Source organism: Bufo gargarizans, chromosome 1 (genome assembly GCF_014858855.1).
Source record: "Bufo gargarizans isolate SCDJY-AF-19 chromosome 1, ASM1485885v1, whole genome shotgun sequence".
Taxonomy (NCBI): Eukaryota; Metazoa; Chordata; class Amphibia; order Anura; family Bufonidae; genus Bufo; species Bufo gargarizans.
Window position 1 is genome coordinate 211,032,126 of NC_058080.1, and position 19,910 is coordinate 211,052,035.

The window sequence follows — 19,910 nt, forward strand, 5'->3', positions numbered from 1 at the left end:
ACAACAAGCATGGACAACACATATAGAAATGAGTAAAGGGGAACCAACCTTGGGACCCGGGTGAGCGCACCCCGGACGTGCGTTTCGCACAGCTTTTTCAGAAGGGGCGTGAAGATGCTGTGCGAAACGCGCGTCAGGGGTGCGCTCACCAGGGTCCCAAGGTTGGTTCCCCTTTACTCATTTCTATATGTGTTGTCCATGCTTGTTGTAATTTCTTAGGTGTTGGATGTATGCTGCATGCTATTCAGCGGCTGTTGGGGTGTAATACCCACATATGGCATTCATTCACAGCTACAATATGGCTAACATGGCAACAATTGTACTGAAAGTTCATGCCTTCACCTGGCCTGTGTATGAGAAATTTTCTCACTTTAGCCATTTGGCTTACTCAGGCTAAGTGGTGAGGGGTGCTTGGGGGGATAGTTCCAGATTGGTACCTTGATGGGGTGCTGATTCGCAGTGCCGCCACTTTATTGCTGCTAATTTTATATATATCTATTGTGTCCAAGGTTTTGTCTTTTTGTGATGAATTAATAAAAAATTTTGTTATGTACGTACATGTGTGTTGTAGTACATTGAACGGCGCACGCGCAGTGCCCCAAATTGGAAGTAAGAGGACCGACCAAGCATCTTTTTCCATCTCCAGGTTCCTAAAATCGATTCCATACACCGGCCCCTGATAAGGGACGTAAGAGGGATCAAACTGATAGGAATAGTACTACTTAATATACCACTTATATCTGGTAGCACAGTACATTGCACGGCGCACGCGCAGTGCCCCAAATTGGAACTAAGAGGACCCACCAAGCATTTTATTCCATCTCCCGGTTCCTAAAATCTATTCCATATACCGGCCCCTGATAAAAACAGAGATAAGAATGGTAAGAACATATTTATTTTTATTTAAAAAAAGAGGACAGCCTCTGCGGAGCTGGGCATTTTTTGGCCGTGTTACTGAACGCTCATGCACAATGGCTGTAGGCTCATGTGTCCTTTTGCGGAGGTGACAAACCTGGTGAGTCAAACCCAAGGCAACATCATCGACCTCATCCCATATGCGTTTTTTCTGGAGCGTGCCCTGCCAAGAGTGCTGGATCAGACCGTAGATGAGCATAAAGTGGAAGAGTTGTGGTCACCATCACCACCAGAAGCAGCCTTGTCGTCGACGATTGCTGAACCTGCGACAATGCAGAGGAGTCAGAGGAGGAAGGTGGCTTTGAAGACCAACCACAGCAGGCGTCCCAGGGGGCTTGTTGTCACCTTTCGGGGACCCTTGGTGTTGTACGTGGCTGGGTGGAGGAAGAGACCTTCAATGACGTCATTGAGGACAAGGAACGGGACATGGCTAGCTTGTTATCAAACCTTGTGCTAATGGGGAGTTTGCGGTTGTGCAAATGGACTGTTTGCGGTGCGTTAAACGGGGAGTTTGGTCTGTCATAGTTTGGTCTGTCACTGTGAAGCGGGCGTAACCCTTACACTACCTGATCGATACAACATCATACCTGATGTTTTAAAGCACGTTATTCCAAACAATTTAGGAATGTTAGGTGATTTCTGCCCTTTATGGATTACAACCCGACTCTGCGTCAACTATGTAATTTTCCATGGGAGTTTTGCCATGGATCCCCCTCCGGCATGCCACTGTCCAGGTGTTAGTCCCCTTGAAACAACATTTCCATCACTATTGTGGCCAGAAAGAGTCCCTGTGAGTTTTAAAATTCACCTGCCTATTGAAGTCTATGGCGGTTCGCCCGGTTCGCCCATTCGCGAACATTTGTGGAAATTCGCGTTCGCCATTCGCGAACTGAAACTCATGTTCGCAACATCGCTACTCTTCATACTGAGTCAGAGGACCCTCCCTCTCCGGGTTCCGCTCTAGGTGAACAGGATAGTCTGTTCATACTAGGTATCAATTGCTGTCTAGATTTATCCAGTTTCTTCATCCCCGGGGAAACAGAGGCCTCAGTTTTGGAAGGGACCTTTCCTTTCCTACTTCCCCCCTTTTTTGCCATATCAAACTGGTGTCACTTCCTACTTCTTATCTAATTCACCCCTTCCCTCCACACATATACCACTTTAATAGGCATTTCTAACAAAAAGGGAGGGGAACCTCGACACCAATTCACTCATGTGTTCACTTCTGGTTCAATCAAAGAGGAAAAAGAAGAAAAAGGAAAAAAAAGATTTTTTTTTTTATTCAGCAAGGAAGCGGATTGAGGGAGTCGTTATACACAAAAGACAGCATTACTATATATCCCATAAATCAGCCCCTTTCTGGGAAGAACCGTATATGGAAAAAAGAGTCCTCCTCCATCAATCTTTCATCTCCTCATATAAACCAAGTTGTTAGTTTGTTAAGGGATACATAATTAATGGGTTATTCGGTTCTCCGTTATAACGTGGATTAATGTTCGATTAATATAGTTAGTCCATCTCTTAGATCGGTGGGTGACATATGCACATTTGGTGTGAATTACACCTGCAGTGCATCCGTGAAATGGAAATTAATATAGTTAATCCGTCTGTTAGGCGGGTGACATACTATACATTTTTGGTGTGAGGTACACCTACACTGCAGATGTGACATGTAAATGAATATAGTTAATCCGTCTGTTAGGCGGGTGACATATATACATTTTTGGTGTGAGGTACACCTACACTGCAGATGTGACATGTAAATGAATATAGTTAATCCGTCTGTTAGATCGGTGGGTGACTCTCACACATGTTTGGTGTGAGATACAACTGCAATACAGCCGTAAAAGGGAAATGAATGTAGTTAATCTCTCTCTTAGGCAAGTGGGTAACATATGCACATTTATGGTGTGAGGTACACCTGCAATGCATCCGTGAAAGGGAAATTAATATAGTTAATAATGTCTGTTAGATCAGTGGGTGACATATACGTATTTTTGGTATGAAGTACACCTGAACTGCATCCGTGACAAGGAAATTGATATAGTTAATCCGTCTGTTAGATCGGTAGGTGACATATACACATTTTTAGTGTGAGGTACACCTACACTGCATCTGTGACAGGGAAATTAATATAGTTAATCCGTCTGTTAGATCGATGGGTGACATATACATATGTTTGGTGTAAGGTACACCTGCAATGCATCAGGGACAAGGAAATTAATATAGTTAATTCATCTGTTAGATCGGTGGGTGACAAATATGAATTTTTGTTGTGAGGTACACCTGTCCTGCATCCGGGTCAGGGAATTTAATATATTTAATCCGTCTGTTTGATCGGTAGGTGACATATACCCATTTTTGGTGTGAGTTACACCTGCATTGCATCCGTGACAAGGAAATAAATATAGTTAATCAGTCTGTTAGATCGGTGGGTGACTTATACACATGTTTGGTGTGAGGTACACCTACAATGTATCCAGGACAGGGAAATTCATATAGTTAATCTGTCTGTTTGATCGGTGGGTGACATATACACATTTTTGGCGTGAGGTACACCTGCACTGCATACATGACAGGGAAATTAACATAGTTAATCTGTCTGTTAGTTCGGTGGGTGACATATACCAATTTTTGCTTCTGCTGGACCTTTTAGGGCAAGTTGTATTAGAGGCCCACTACTGTACCAGAGCCTGGGTCCACCAGATGATTCACTAAGTTCAATCCTTGCTAGATATACAAACCAACTTGTGCCATCAGGTCTCGTTATAGAATAATACAATATCTACTGTAGTAAAGATGATGTGCTAATGTCTTGGTAATCCAGTAGACATTTCAGCTTTAACATATTTAATATGCATGTATCTTTAAAGGTACAAAATATTTAGCATATAAACTGGTTCCTAATTAGCATGAACACAATGTCCATTTATTTTCCAACTCATGATTTCAATATTGTTTCTCCGAAGTGTCCTGTTTTGAGTCACTTTTTCCTGGCCATTATCTGTTTTCTCTTCATGTCTACCAAGATTAAATTGTCTTAAGTGAATTAAACCAAATTTCATTGTTGATCAAAATTGTGCATACTTAAAAATCATTTTATTGGTAAAGGTTACTAATCCAACATTAACATTTAGAATACCCATGCAGTTACAATAAAATTTGTAGCCGTAAATGTAAGCATACTGTATGATAGTACTAATGGAAATGTCAATCAGCTTCTCATTAGGATTTTCGAAACCACTGATTTTTCATCTCTAGTTTGAAAGCTGAAAATTAATCTTTATTCAGTGTCTTAAAGATCATCAGAAATGATCATCAGCAGATAAAGATGATTTTGACAGTGAGTGGTTTGTTTTATAGGGTGACTTGTCATCCTACAAAATGATTAAGTCTTTTTGATACAAAGTTGAAAGGCAGAGTGAAAGGAGCAACTTGTAACGACACCGGTTGTGCAGAAAAATGATAGCCTGTAAGGAAACAATTAAAATTAACATGCAACTTTATTGATATTTAATAAAACAAAGGTATATACTAGCTCACCAAAGTGAAGGCTTTAAAGTAGATACTGGCTATGAAGCAGGGCCTCACAGTGTATTGGTAAAGGTGGAAGTATAAGGGGATAGTATAAGAGGATAAAGCCAGTAGAGCCAGAAACAGATCCCTGGCCCAGTATATGTGCTTGCCAAAATGGTATATTCACTTGAAGTGGTACTACAACATGAGCACAGTACCCCCATCATGCATTCTCTGTGGCCTCAATGTGGGAGACACACCACCTACCGCACAGGTACACACAAAAGTTCCTGCACTGATACATTGCAAATGAGTTTGCAACCATTCCTGTCTATGGCCCTATGTGTTTCTTCACAGATAAAAATGATGGTGTGTCCTCAGGGATCAACAATAAGGGATAACGTAATGGGTATAGTCTCATGGTTTAAGACACTGCATGGTGAGCAGCCATGAAGCCCAGCCTTCAAAAAGAAATCCCCCTCCCGTCCCCCAGGAGGAGTCAGCCAGGCAGGCCGGTCAATGGGTGAATAGAACATCACTATGATGTCACTCACTGAATGTGGAAAGTTGAGTGGAGTATAGGTAAACATCGACAGTTATAATGGGGATCAATAAGCTCAGAACTCAGAAGTCAGAACCATGCAAAAAATGGGGCCCAGAGAAGGTAGGGGCAACAGTGTATGAAAGAAGAAAAATGGATGTAAAAATCCAGCATAAATAGAAAATGCCATGATGCCTGGGAAAACGTCTAGGAAACAACTGATCAATGATCATAAAAGGGGAGTCACCTAATATAAGCGTATTTCTGGATAGTAAATGACCCACTCTATTTTTCTGCCATAACTTTTACCATAAAGATTATTTACAGGGCAGGATCTAGGAGAATGAGCAGAACGCTTCCCGAAGAAGCAGGGTCAATGATAATTTTGGGTCTACAGGGCGAAGTGTTACTAGCCTTGCCATGTTTCAGATATAGATGTGATGTTATCGAGATAGGGAACCAGCACAATGGAAAATGTCACATGACCACAATGGAGTGCAGGAAATGGGTAAAAACAAATAAACAATCCTTATTAGTAAGTGATAACATGTTTTTTCTGTCACTTGATGCTGAAAATTGCAAAATTGGAATAATCCTTTAAGGGCCCTGGGATGCCAGCGATGCCATCTGCGTGAACAGCTAGGCAATGTTGGTAGTTATCTGGCCATTGGTCTCTAGAATGATTCCACCAAGTGATAAATAAATAAATAAAGGTTGCACCACCTTGGTTTTGTGATCATTGACCAGGCAATACTAGAAGTTTATACTATGTCAATCTCAACTAAATCACATTAAGTTTTCCCGGTATTCTTTTTTATATATTTTTTTTCATATACCGTATTTATTTTATGTAAATAATCTGTATCGTTGGATTGATGAAAAGTGTTACAGTGTTACTTTATTATATATAAATATATATTTATATAATATAAATATATATATATAAAGTAACACTTCATCATGCAATTGATACAGTTTATTTACATAAAATAAATATATCTTTGAGAGAGTGCAAACCTTTTTGTGAATTCTTTTTATCGACATCATAATTGCTGGTCTCAATTAGATTAGATTAAAGGTAGCATGAACTTTGAGAAAGTTCTTTTTTAAAGAAATAAATTATAAAAATATGTTCAGGTTCTCAAGTTTAATAGCAATTTAAATCCAATCTTGGCAACATACCTTCGTGTTCAGTTTATTTGTTATATCCAGTGGTTTAGATTAGATTTATTACTGTATGAAAGGAATTGCATTCCAGTAACATCAGGTCAGCATGTGTTGTAAAGGTATTTTATTATTTGCTAGAAATATATTTAGTGCTTCTATTCACCTTTTTCTGTTTACCAAATGCCTTGAGCTATCAAGCCTCCTCCACTCAGATTTGATACTGATTAATCTTTGTAGTGTTCAAGTACATATGACAGAGCTCTTTTAAAAACAATATATTACTAGTTACATTTACATGTATGCATAGAATTTTTCAGTTGCATACATATACATCTATGAACAAAACATACAATGCAACAGCTCTCTGCAAACCAAATAAAGTACAAAAATGCATTATAATTGCTAATGCTATGCTTATAAATTAGAGATGCTTGGCAAATACATTTTGTACAAAATTATTTTAGCCCGTCTGACACACGTCAAGGCGATCTCTGTTAGACGGATTCCTAACACTAAATTCTACCTATTATGTGCCATGACGGCTACCATGCAATTCAGGGAGTGTAGGTTCCACATGCATCCTGGGCCCACTTTAATTTTTAGCATCTTTGGTGCCAAAATGGCCTCCATTATATCCAGGGAATGCAGGTACCAACATGCATGCTGAGCCCACTCCACACCTCTCCTGGTGCCAAATGGCCACCAATGAATGCAATGAGAGTCCATCCTATACCTCTCCTGGTGCCAAATGGCTTCCAATGAGTGAGGGAGAGCAGGCTAAGCTTTATACTCACACTAATTAAAATCAGCCTATGGGGCAGACAGGCTGGTCAGGAGTGCACGACTGAGGTGTCAGCCACACCTCCAGTACAAACTGCAAAGAAAAAAAGGGGGTCAGTCAGCACATCCCAATGCGCAGGTGCACGTTGCTATGGCTGAAAACACAACATAGAACAAAACATACAATGCAACAGCTCTCTGCAAACCAAATAAAGTACAGAAATGCATTATAATTGCTAGTGCTATACTTATAAATTAGAGATGCTTGGCAAATACATTTTGTACAAAATTATTTGAGCCCGTCTGCCACACGTCAAGGCGATCTCTGTAAGACGGGAACCTAACACTAAATTCTTTGTATCATCTTTGGTGCCAAAATGGCTTCCAATATATCCAGGGAATGCAGGTACCAACATGCATGCCGAGCCCACTCGACACCTCTCCTGGTGCCAAATGGCCACCAATGAATGCAATGAGAGTCCACCCTATACCTCTCCTGGTGCCAAATCTATATCATCAATCAAACAAATATAATCAATCAAACGTTTGGACAGACAAGTCTGTTTCTCATGTGTTTAGATGCCGAACATTGTGATTAAAGGAGCATTTATTTATCATAGAATTTACATAGAATTTATCTCAAATTTGACAAAATTTAAGATTCCAGCAAACCCAAATTTTTGCACAAATTTAATTTTTCATTTTACAGACAGCACAGCAGGGTAGGGAAGATGGAGAATCACATGACTCAGGCGTGCTCTTGCCAATAATGCCTTGCAGTTAACATCAGCCAATCAAGAGGGACAATATTGAAATGTGGGACAGTATACGTACTATATAAGATCCCAACCAGGGAAGACATTTATTCTGAGCTTGTACATGGATGTAACAGGGTGTGTGGCAGAGAGAACAAAGAATGCTTATCTTTAGACACACAAAACTGCTATTTTAGCAGTAGCAGAATTTAATTAATTGATATCCAAAGAGAGAGGCTTAAAAACAGGGTCAGTGTAGCGTAGTGAGTGTCACTGGGCTGCAGCCATTTCAATCCACTGAGGCTCAATGCAAATCAATAATTAAACCTAAAGTACTCATTTTATCTTGATGTGTATCAGCCAGTTATCAGCCAAATTTCCATAAAAATGTAGTTAGGCAAAAAATCTTATACAGTATTAATGATGATGCTGATAGTGTACTGTATCTGTTCTGCTTCACAGTTGTCTGGACAATGTTTAATTGATATTTTTTATATATATTGCAACGTTTCTTAAAAACCTTAGTTGATCACAAACTAGTATACCGTACCTGATGTATTGTTCTGCAGCACTCACAGTTTTTTTCTCAGTGGACTTTATTCGATTGTATATTATAAAAAAGTGTTGAAACGTTTATTACAAAATTTTATTTATCACAGACTGATGTACCTAATGTATTCTTTAGTATTACTTACTGTTATAGTGAAGAGTACTCTGTGAATAAAAAAAAAAGTGTTGAAAATTTTATTACAAAAATTCAATTTATCACAGACTAGTGTATCTGACATGTTGTGCTGCATCACTCACTGTTATATTGTGGTGGACTGTGTCCAATTGAACAATTCTAAAAAAAACATATCACATACTAGAATACCGGGACTGTTTTCTTGTAGTGGATTCTGTCCAATACAGTGTGACTTTTAGTTGTTTTAATAGACTTAAATGTCTGGTAAATGGCAAAGTGGCAATAGGTGGTGCAATGGAAATCAAAAGATCTGAGCAAATTCAATTCAGCACAATTGGCACCAGCCATTCAGCCAGTACGTACAGTCCACAGTTCTCCCTCACTTTCATTAGGTAAAGGATTATTATTGTGGAGGAAGCTGATGACTGTGCATTGGATGCCTCACTCATCATTTCAGTTACTGCAGTATGATTTTAATGTTGCCTCTGAGTCTGACACAGTGCTTTTGAGCCAGGGTTCATTGCATTCCTCCTGCTCCTTGCAGCTTAAAGGGATTCTGTCATCAGAATTTAGGCCTATAACCTAAACATATGGCGAGGTCCCTACTAATACACTTCGCATAACGGGGCCGCTGCCAGGAGTCCGCACGGGCGCATCAGGTGATACCTAGTGCGCACGCGCGGGATCTGGCTGAGGAGAGCGGATGTTAGAGAGGCGGCGATGATTGAGGTAGGCAGATCTAATCAAAAGGAGGGTGGTGATTTCAATTCAGAAGGCGGCGCTGGGCACCGAAAGGAGATGGCTGTAGCCGGGCACCCTGCATCGTGAGACGTCCCCTTGGACACATTTATGACGTGTGTGACAGGTTATATAAACCTGTTTTATATGATTATAGAGCCACAGGCGCATTTGATAAGGTCACTTTAGGATTCTGTGTATTAGTAGGGACCTCAGCATATGTTTAGGTTATAGGCCTAAATTCTGATGACAGAATCCCTTTAAGGCAAGACTTTTATTTTCATCATCTCTGTCTTCACTGCTCCCTCCTAGTGGGGCACTGTCTTTTCTCCTAAGAACAGACAACACCCCAGGTACTATGGAAGATGTTTAAAGGGGTTCTCTGAGAATTAATACAATACAATTACTGAAAATAGCTAATGACTTTATTTGAAACATATTCGCATTGCCACTGACCTATTAGCACACACAAAACCTGTCCAAACTCACAGCTTTACAGGTAAGTTTAAGCAGGGCATTCAAGGGCTGTCTCAGCTCTCCTCACAGCTCTGGCTGTCATGAATTATGATCCTACACACAGACGATAACATAGCTGCTAACACATTCAGCTCTGTGTGTGTGGGATCAAACAAAAAGAAAGTGCAAAAACTATATATTTACCATCAAGTAATATTTAGGTATATTCATTTTTTTTTTAAACTCTCAGAGAACGCCTTTATAGTCTTCCTGTTGATTAGTTCTGTGAGAACAGTCACCATTTATCCAGTGGAGGAGAACCTGATGACTGAAAAGCATAGCTGTGGAGGCAGTTGTATTCATGTTGTGTAGGAAGGCGCAAGGGGTCCGTCATTTACGGAATACGTGTCACCGAGGTTCCTGGCTAAGAACTGGTAATTTTGTGTGTCAGCCGCAGCTAGTGCTCGCTGACACCATTTTTTCTTAGTGTGGATGTAAAGCCAATCCGGGCCGGTTTTTATTGAGAGCAGCCAAAGAGCAGGGTGGGTATCTGTTCCCCACGTCCAGGCCAGGTTTTGGGCTGGGGTTTAAAAGCCCAGCCAGCAGCTCAGCTGGTGGTGGAATGAACCTCCAGGTAATAGTGGAGCTCTGTGTTTTGGGAGCTGAGGAGTTCTGCCATACTGCAAGGCTGAGAGCTGCATGAGAGCTGCCAGCTGGAAGCCAGGCGCCCTAAAGCCTGCTGTGGACTGCCAGGTGACGTGTTTTGAGTTCTGTGGACTTTTCATGTGTGAATTAACACGAGGATTCCTGCAGTGTGAATTAATACCAGGGCCCTGCCAAGTATTGTGTTTCTTTTCTGCCTTTTTGTTTGAATAAAAACTGACTTTTGCTTTTCAACTGTGGTTTTGCCTCTGTATTGCATCCGCTTACCCTGCCTACCAGAGCAAATCCCTACAGTTGGTGGTGGTAGTTGTAAGGGCACTGGTAGAAGTGGTGGTAGTGGCACTCAGGTGAAATACAGAGTTGGAAATCCTGAGGGGGCAAGGAGCCAATAACATATTACAGTCTGAGAAAAGTGGAGGCGATGATGATGATGATTATGTTTTGGACACCACCAGGAAATCAGATTAAGGTGATGAGGAGGTGCTGACATCAGAGGAAGAGCAGAGCCAATTTACAGCCAAACATCCAAAAAAACGAATCTGCTGCTACTATGCTCAGCTGCTGCTGGTTCAGGCTCAAAAGCTGTCATACTTAGTGCAAACTCAGGTGGTGGGAATAGTGGTGGCAGAAATGTAGTGAGCATTGCTGTTGGTGGGTTTGCGCAGGTATCTCCTGCATGGGAAATTTTCTTCACGGTGCAGTCCAACAAAACCATCACAGTGTGCAAGCTCTGTAAGCAAACACAACTGAAGGAACTACTGCTCTCCTTCAGCCCATGAGGTGGCATCACCTACGTATGTAGAAATATCAAACTAGCCAACAATGTGGGCAAGGCTGTCCTCCTCCTTCACATCAAAGCAGAACAGTGTCGTTGTTGTGATCATCGTTAACATCACCAGCTACTGTTTCTCCTGGTCCATCTACTCCTCCTTATTCTCCACTCTATCAGATCAGTCATCTATAACAGAATGTGTGGCCAGGAAACAACAGTCTGCTTGTGTGCCAACTGAACTCCCATCTGGGGTTGCTTGTGGTGCATTTTCTGCAGTACCAGTTATTGGATTCCACTGCCCTTTAGGCAACTGATGGCATGTGCTCAGCTCTGAGAATACCTACCTGCAACCATTATGTCACGGAAGGTGTACAGGAAACAAGACAACACAAAATGAATATACGACTCACTGGATCCAAAACGAAGGAACAAAAAGAGAGACCCCTACATCAGACCTGGCACTCTCCCTGACTGCTCAGCCTATGCGAAAATCTCAATGGTAGATGATCGCATATCCTCATACCTCGACTGTATAACACCTGAACACCCTATAATAGTGAGGGGACACGACTACCGACTCCCTACACTAGATACGGAGGGAGTCAGGGTCACCTGGGATCCAGCAAACAGAAAAACACAAAAGAATGCACAACACTTATCTTGTAGAAGACTGGGAAGTAGGATCAGCATGTACACACACTCCAGGAAATAATATAAACCGCACACTGATGCACTATGGGGAGGAATTTAAAGGGATGCAGTCCAACTACATGACAGCTGAGAGAGGCTAACGAGATGAGGAACTGAAAGCAAAACAAAGGAAGCTCAAGGAGGAGGTTCTGAAAGGCATCTGTCAGAGCTTCTCAGATGTCTGGTGGTGACAGCACCCCTCCTTCTACGAGTGGACTCCGGACACTCAGAGCCCACCTTCTTAGGATGGGACCTATGGAAAGCCCTGATGAGACGAGTGGCCTTAATGTCCGTCACTGGGACCCACATCCTCTCCTCAGGACCATAACCCTCCCAATGAACGAGGTACTGGAGAGAACCGCGGACAACACGAGAATCCACAATCCTAGAGACCTGAAATTCAAGATTACCATCAACCATATTCGGAGGAGGAGGCAAAGACGAGGGTACAATGGGTTGGACATAAGGTTTTAATAAGGACTTATGAAAAACATTATGGATCTTCCAAGTCTGAGGAAGATCAAGACGGTAGGCAACAGGATTGATGACAGACAACATTTTGTAAGGCCCAATAAGCTTAGGACCCAACTTCCAGGAGGGAACCTTCAATTTGATATTCTTAGTAGACAACCACACCAGATCACCAACATTCAGGTCCGGACCAAGCACACGTCTCTTATCTGCCACACGCTTATATCTCTCACTCATGCTCTTTAGATTATCATGAATCTTTCGCCAAATAGATGACAAAGACGAGGAGAATCTGTCCTCATCAGGTAAACCAGAAGACCCCTCTCCCGAGAATGTCCCAAACTGCGGATGAAACCCATATGCACCAAAAAATGGTGACTTATCAGAGGACTCCTGACGACGGTTATTTAAAGCAAACTCAGCAAGGGACAAAAAAGAATACCAATCCTCCTGATTCTTCACCACAAAACAGCGCAGATATGTCTCCAGATTCTGATTGACGCGCTCTGTCTGGCCATTTGACTGCGGGTGGAAAGCAGAAGAGAATGACAACCGAACCCCCAAGCGAGAACAGAAAGCCTTCCAGAATCTGGAAACAAACTGCGTGCCCCTATCAGAGACTATGTCTGAAGGAATACCATGCAATTTGACAATGTGATCAATAAATGCTTGCGCCAGCGTCTTAGCATTGGGCAAGCCAGGAAAAGGGATGAAATGCACCATTTTGCTAAAACGGTCCACCACCACCAGAATCACAGTCTTCCCCGAGGAACGAGGCAGGTCTGTAATGAAGTCCATGGACAGATGGGTCCAAGGACGAGAAGGAATGGGTAAAGGAAGGAGAGGACCTGATGGCCGTGAATGAGGGACTTTGGCACAAGCGCAGGTCTCGCAGGCTGCCACAAAACCCTCAACCGACTTACGAAGCGCCGGCCACCAGAATCTCCGAGCGATGAGATCCACTGTGGCTCTTGCCCCCCGGGTGCCCAGCAAGGACCGTATCGTGGTGTTCTTTAAAAATCTTGTGTCTTAAAGCGAGAGGCACAAACAACCTCCCAGGAGGACAAAGATCAGGAGCCTCTGACTGGGCTGCCTGCACCTCTGCCTCCAATTCAGGAAAAAGAGCAGAGACCACCACACCTTCAGCCAAAATGGGACCCGGGTCTTCAAAATTCCCACCTCCCGGAAAACAACGTGACAGGGCATCTGCCTTCACATTCTTAACCCCGGGGCGGAACGTGACAACAAAATTAAACCTTGAAAAGAACAAAGACCATCTGGCCTGTCTCGGGTTCAGACGCTTGGCTGACTCCAAGTAGGCTAGATTTTTATGGTCAGTAAACACGGTAATAGGGTGTCTGGCTCCCTCTAGCCAACGGCGCCATTCCTCAAAAGCCAACTTGATGGCCAACAACTCCCTATCTCCCACATCGTAATTTCTCTCTGCGGAGGAGAGTTTCTTCGAGAAAAAGGCACACGGTCGCCATTTGGCAGGAGAGGAACCTTGAGACAAGACCGCACCCACACCCACCTCAGAAGCATCAACCTCAACTATGAAGGGTAGAGAAATATCAGGTTGTACCAAGATGGGAGCGGAAGCAAAAACTCTCCTTGATATAAGAAAAGGCCTTACGCGCCTCTACCGACCAGGAAGAAAAATCTACCCCCTTTCTAGTCATATCAGTGAGTGGTTTAACAACAGAGGAATAATTCAAAATAAACTTCCTGTAATAATTGGCAAAGCCCAAAAAATGCATCAGCGCCTTCTGATTTTCAGGAAGCTCCCACTCAAGCACAGCGCGGACCTTCTCGGGATCCATGCGAAAACCAGAAGCGGAGAGAAGAAACCCCAGAAATTAAATTTCTGGAACCGCAAACACACATTTTTCCAGTTTTGCATACAATTTATTCTCCCGCAAGATGAGCAAGACCTGACGCAAGTGTTCCTTATGAGTTTTGAAATCAGGAGAAAAAAATCAAAATGTCATCCAAATACACTAATACAAATTTCCCCATTAAATGATAAAAAAATGCTGTTCACAAAATGCAGAAAAACGGCTGGAGTATTCATCAAACCAAAAGGCATAACCAAATTCTCAAAATGGCCCTCAGGGGTATTGAAGGCCGTCTTCCATTCATCTCCTTCTCTGACCCTGACCAGGTTGTATGCCCCTCTTAGATCTAATTTGGAAAAAACTTTAGCCCCAACAATCTGGTTAAACAGGTCCGGGATCAGAGGAAGCGGATACGGGTCACGAATTGTGATACTGTTCAGCTCCCTGAAATCCAGACAAGGTCTTAAAGAACCATCTTTTTTCTTAACAAAGAAAAAAACAGCGGCAACAGGTGACTTCGAGGGTCGTATGTGTCCTTTTCTCAGACTCTCAGAGATATAAGCACGCATAGCGACCCTTTCAGGTTGAGAGAGATTGTATAAATGAGATATTGTGAACTATGCCCTTTAATGATTTCTGAGAAAGTGGAGCGGAATCAATAGCAAAAACAGGAATATCCTTTCCCAAAGTGCATACCTGGAAACCATGAGTTATCGCAAATTGATTATCAATGAGATTGACAGCTGCTCCACTATCTACAAAAATCTCACAAAAAATGTTCTTGCTCTCTAGCGCCACCCTGGCAGGCAGGACAAAACGGGAACAAAAAGGGAGACCCCTGCATCAGACCTGGCACTCTCCCTGACTGCTCAGCCTATGCGAAAATCTCAATGGTAGATGATCGCATATCCTCGTACCTCGACTGTATAACACCTGAACACCCTATAATAGTGAGGGGACACGACCCCCGACTCCCTACACTAGATACGGAGGGAGTCAGGGTCACCTGGGATCCAGCAAACAGAAAAACACAAAAGAATGCACTTATCTTGTAGAAGACTGGGAAGTAGGATCAGCATGCACACACACTCCAGGAAATAATATAAACCGCACACTGATGCACTATGGGGAGGAATTTAAAGGGATGCAATCAGTCCAACTACATGACAGCTGAGAGAGGCTAACGAGATGAGGAACTGAAAGCAAAACAAAGGAAGCTCAAGGAGGAGGTTCTGAAAGGCATCTGTCAGAGCTTCTCAGATGTCTGGTGGTGACACATTATTTCTCAAAGAAAGCCACCCCTTCCGTGTACTCTCACACGGCATAGAACGTGGGCTGCTCTTTGAAATTGTGGCTGCGTAGAAAGGTGCATGCCATCATCAAAATCATAAAACATCAGTAAAAAATGACAGTTATTGTCTTTCAGTGTTTACTCAGCAATAGTGATGCACTACAGCAACAAAGCCAGGTGCTATTGACACCTTCATAGTTGTTCTTTGGCTCCCAAACGAAGCGCTTATCCACTTAGTATTAACACCAATAGACCTGACAGAACAACAGATGTGCAGGATGGGGAACACCTGGGAAATAGTGACCATAAATTAATAACCTTCCAATTATCCTTCAAAAGAGGGTTTCTACAGGGAGAACCAAAAATACCAAACTTCAAAAAAGCAAACTTCAGCCTACTAAGAGAGTCCATAGGCCTAACTAACTGGGACAAAGGCCTCAAAAATAAAAATACAGCCACAAAATGGGATATTTTTAACCCTTAAGGACACGGCCATATTTCACCTTAAGGACCAGGCCATTTTTTGCAAATCTGACCAGTGTCACTAATAAGTGGTGATAACTTTAAAACGCTTTGACTTATCCAGGCCATTCTGAGACTGTTTTTTCGTCACATATTGTACTTCATGACACTAGTAAAATGAAGCAAAAAAAATCAATTTTTTTTATAAAAAAATACCAAATTTGCCCAAAAATTTGCAAATTTCCAAGTTTCCATTTCTCTACTTCTATAATACATAGTAATACATACAAAAATAGTTATTACTTTACATTCCCCATATGTCTATTTCATGTTTGGATCATTTTTGGAATGACATTTTATTTTTGGGGGACGTTACAAGGCTTAGAAGTTTGGAAGTAAATCTTGAAATTTCACAGGTTCGTCACAGGAAGGCAGCACTGTTGCCTCAGGAAGGCATCACGCTGCCTTCCATGCCATCGGGTCCCCCCTACAGCCCCACGGGGACCCGATGGCCTGCCGCCGCCGCAACATTGAAAAGATGCAAACCGCAGGTTTGAATTGACCTGTGGTTTGCAGCGATCACCGACACGGGGGGGGGGGTCACGGGACCCCCCCTTGCATTTAGCCAAGGTGCCTGCTCAATGATTTGAGCAGGCACCTTGTTCCGATGCCCTCCAAGCGGCGGTGATCGGAAATACACAGGGCATACAGGTACACCCTGTGTCTTTAAGTACCAGGACACCTGTACGCCCTGTGTCCTTAAGGGGTTAAAAGCATCCTAAAATCAAATTGTGAGAAGTACATACCTTATGGGAATAAAAGGTTAAGGAACAAGAAGAAACCAATGTGGATAAATAGAACTGTAAAGAAGGCAATAAATGACAAAAAGAAAGCATTTAAATCACTAAAACAGGGGGGTGGTGAGGATGCACTGAAAAACTATAAGGAAAAAAATAGAATATGTAAAAAACAAATAAAAGCCGCCAAACTAGAGACAGAGAGATTAATTGCCAAAGAGAGCAAAGCTAACCCTAAAATGTTCTTCAATTATATAAATGATAAAAAGTATAAATCTGAAGGTGTCGGCCCTCTACAGAGCAATGAGGGGGGAGTTGCAGAGAGCGACGAGGAGAAAGCAAAGCTATTAAATATTTTTTTTCTCCACTGTATTTACTTAGGAAAATAAACTGTCAGGTGAAATGCAGAATGTAAAAGTAAATTCCCCATTAAAAGTGCCCTGTCAGACCCAGGAAAAAGTATCACAGCGACTTAAAAAGATTAAAATAGACAAATCACCAGGGCCAGATGGCATGTATCCCTGTATCCTAAGAGAATTAAGTAATATCATAGCCAGACCCTTATTTCTTATATTTACAGACTCTATACTAACAGGGAGTGTTCCACAGGATTGGCGCATAGCAAATGTGGTGCCAATATTCAAAAAGGGTGCAAAAAAAAGACCCCGGAAACTATAGGCCGGTAAGTTTAACAGCTGTTGTAGGTAAATTGTTTGAAGGTCTTCTAAGAGATGCTATCTAGAGAGGGCCTTGCAGTTCGCCCGTCAGTCGTTTCGCGGCAAACTTTGCTCGTTCGCCAAACGGGCGAACATATGGCGATATTCGCGCCCGCCATATTCTTTTACATTTTGAAGAACTTTGACCCATGACGCATCCATCAGGTGGTACAAGACAGACATTTGAGACGTTTCAGCACATGGACCTTATAAATACCTTATAAATAAACCTGATCTGGCCGCCATTTTACAGTCAGTGTTTTGCCAGTGTAGGGAGAGGTTGCTGTGTGGAGCAGGGACAGGCTGTTAGGGACACCAAACGCTAGCTAATAGGGCCACAAAAGTCAGTTTAAGGACTGGTATAGGTGTGTTATCGATAGGTGTGATACACAGAGGGGTGTAATATACTTATAATATACTTTTATAATGAGTCAAAAACACATAGATAGATCTATATAGTGATCACCTGGAAGTCAGGTGTTTGGGGCTAGGGGCTTACTATGGCTATTTTTATATATAGGGTAAGGTTCTGGACGGGGTCACTCTTATCAGGGCGAGTGCTCTGTGGTTAGGCTATCAAGGCCATAATAGCACCCCCTGTAGGGCAATATCAGGGACAGTTCTTTGCTCACCCTGTGCTTCAATACCACATCATCATCCAGCCCAGGAATAGATGTTTTTTGCTTTCCATCATGGATTCATTGATGTGCACTGGAACCCCCCGGATTCTGGTAGGACATATGGTTTCTGATTTGGTGCCGCCGAGCACCTGATTTAGTGCCGTCGAGCACTTGTTATTGCCTACCACATCTATGCTTTTTGCTTAATTTAAATAATTTTATTTATTTTCATTTTGAGGGATATCTTTTAATAGTAACATCAAAGGTTACGTTTTATCTTTATGTATTATCTAATGGATTGCCTTCTTTGTACAATGTTATAATATACTTTCTAACATAGAAAGTATATTATAGTGCATTTGTATTGTGCAGCAGTTGTGTGCGGTTCTGCTGCAATACCGCAGGTATATAGAGGGACAAGCATTATTGGAACAAATGATTTCTACTAGTGTGATATACCAGTTTGCCCCCCCCCAAAAAAGTGATTGAAGCAGGGGTGGTATATACCAAAAATATACTTTCTATATAGTGCCTTTAGGTAGCGCAACAGGGCCCATTTAAGAGAATTATAATCCCCTGATTAAGACACATATTTTTTGTTGGAATTTTTGTCATTGATCCCCCTCTAGTATGTCACTGTCCATGTTGTGGAACTATTTATGCACTTCTACTAAGTATTTGATGGCTGCAAATATGAGCTTAATGTTTTTTAGGTTCGCCTGCCATAAAGTGAATGGGGCCCGCCGCGAACATGCGGTTTGCGCGATCCGTCCCAGGCGATGTTCATCCATCACTAATGCTATCTTGGAGGATCTAAATGAAAACAAGCAAATAACATCAAATCAGCATGGCTTCATAAGGGATCGGTCATGCCAAACTAATGTAATCAGTATCTATGAGGAGGTAAGTTCTAGACTTGACAGTGTAGAATCAATGGATGTCGTATATCTGGACTTCTCCAAAGCATTTGACACAGTACCACTTAAAAGGTTAGTATATAAAATGAGAATACGTGGACTGGGAGAAAACGTCTGTATGTGGGTAAGTAACTGGCTCAATGATAGAAAACAGAGGGTGGTTATTAACGGTACACACTCAGATTGGGTCACTGTCACTAGTGGGGTACCTCAGGGGTCATTACTGGGCCCTATCCTCTTCAATATATTTATTAATGATCTTGTAGAAGGCTTGCACAGTAAAATATCAATTTTTGCGGATGACTCTAAAGTGTGTAAAGTAACACTGAAGAGGACACTATACAGCTACAGATGGATCTGGATAGATTAGAGTCTTGGGCAGAGAAGTGGCAGATGAGGTTTAACACTGACAAATGTAATGTTATGCACATAGAAACATAGAATGTGTCGGCAGATAAGAACCATTTGGCCCATCTAGTCTGCCCAATATACTAAATACTATGGATAGCCCCTGGCCCTATCTTATATGAAGGATGGCCTTATGCCTATCCCATGCATGCTTAAACTCCTCCACTGTATTTGCAGCTACCACTTCTGCCGGAAGGCTATTCCATGCATCCACTACTCTCTCAGTAAAGTAATACTTCCTGATATTACTTTTAAACCTTTGCCCCTCTAATTTAAAACTATGTCCTCTTGTAGCAGTTTTTCTTCTTTTAAATATTCTCTTCTCTTTTACCTTGTTGATTCCCTTTATGTATTTAAAAGTTTCATATCCCCTCTGTCTCGTCTTTCTACTGAGCTATACATGTTAAGGTCCTTTAATCTTTCCAGGTACGTTTTATCCTGCAATCCATGTACCAGTTTAGTAGCTCTTCTCTGAACTCTCTCCAAAGTATCAATATCCTTCCTAAATCCCTTTCCTCAGATACTGAGGTTCGGACTGTATCACTGATTTTATATTCTGCTCTTGGGTTTTTACGTCCCAGGTGCATTATCTTGCACTTATCAACATTAAATTTTAGTTGCCAGATTTTTGACCATTCCTCTAGTTTTCCTAAGTCCTTTTCCATTTGGTGTATCCCTCCAGGAACATCAACCCTGTTACAAATCTTTGTGTCAT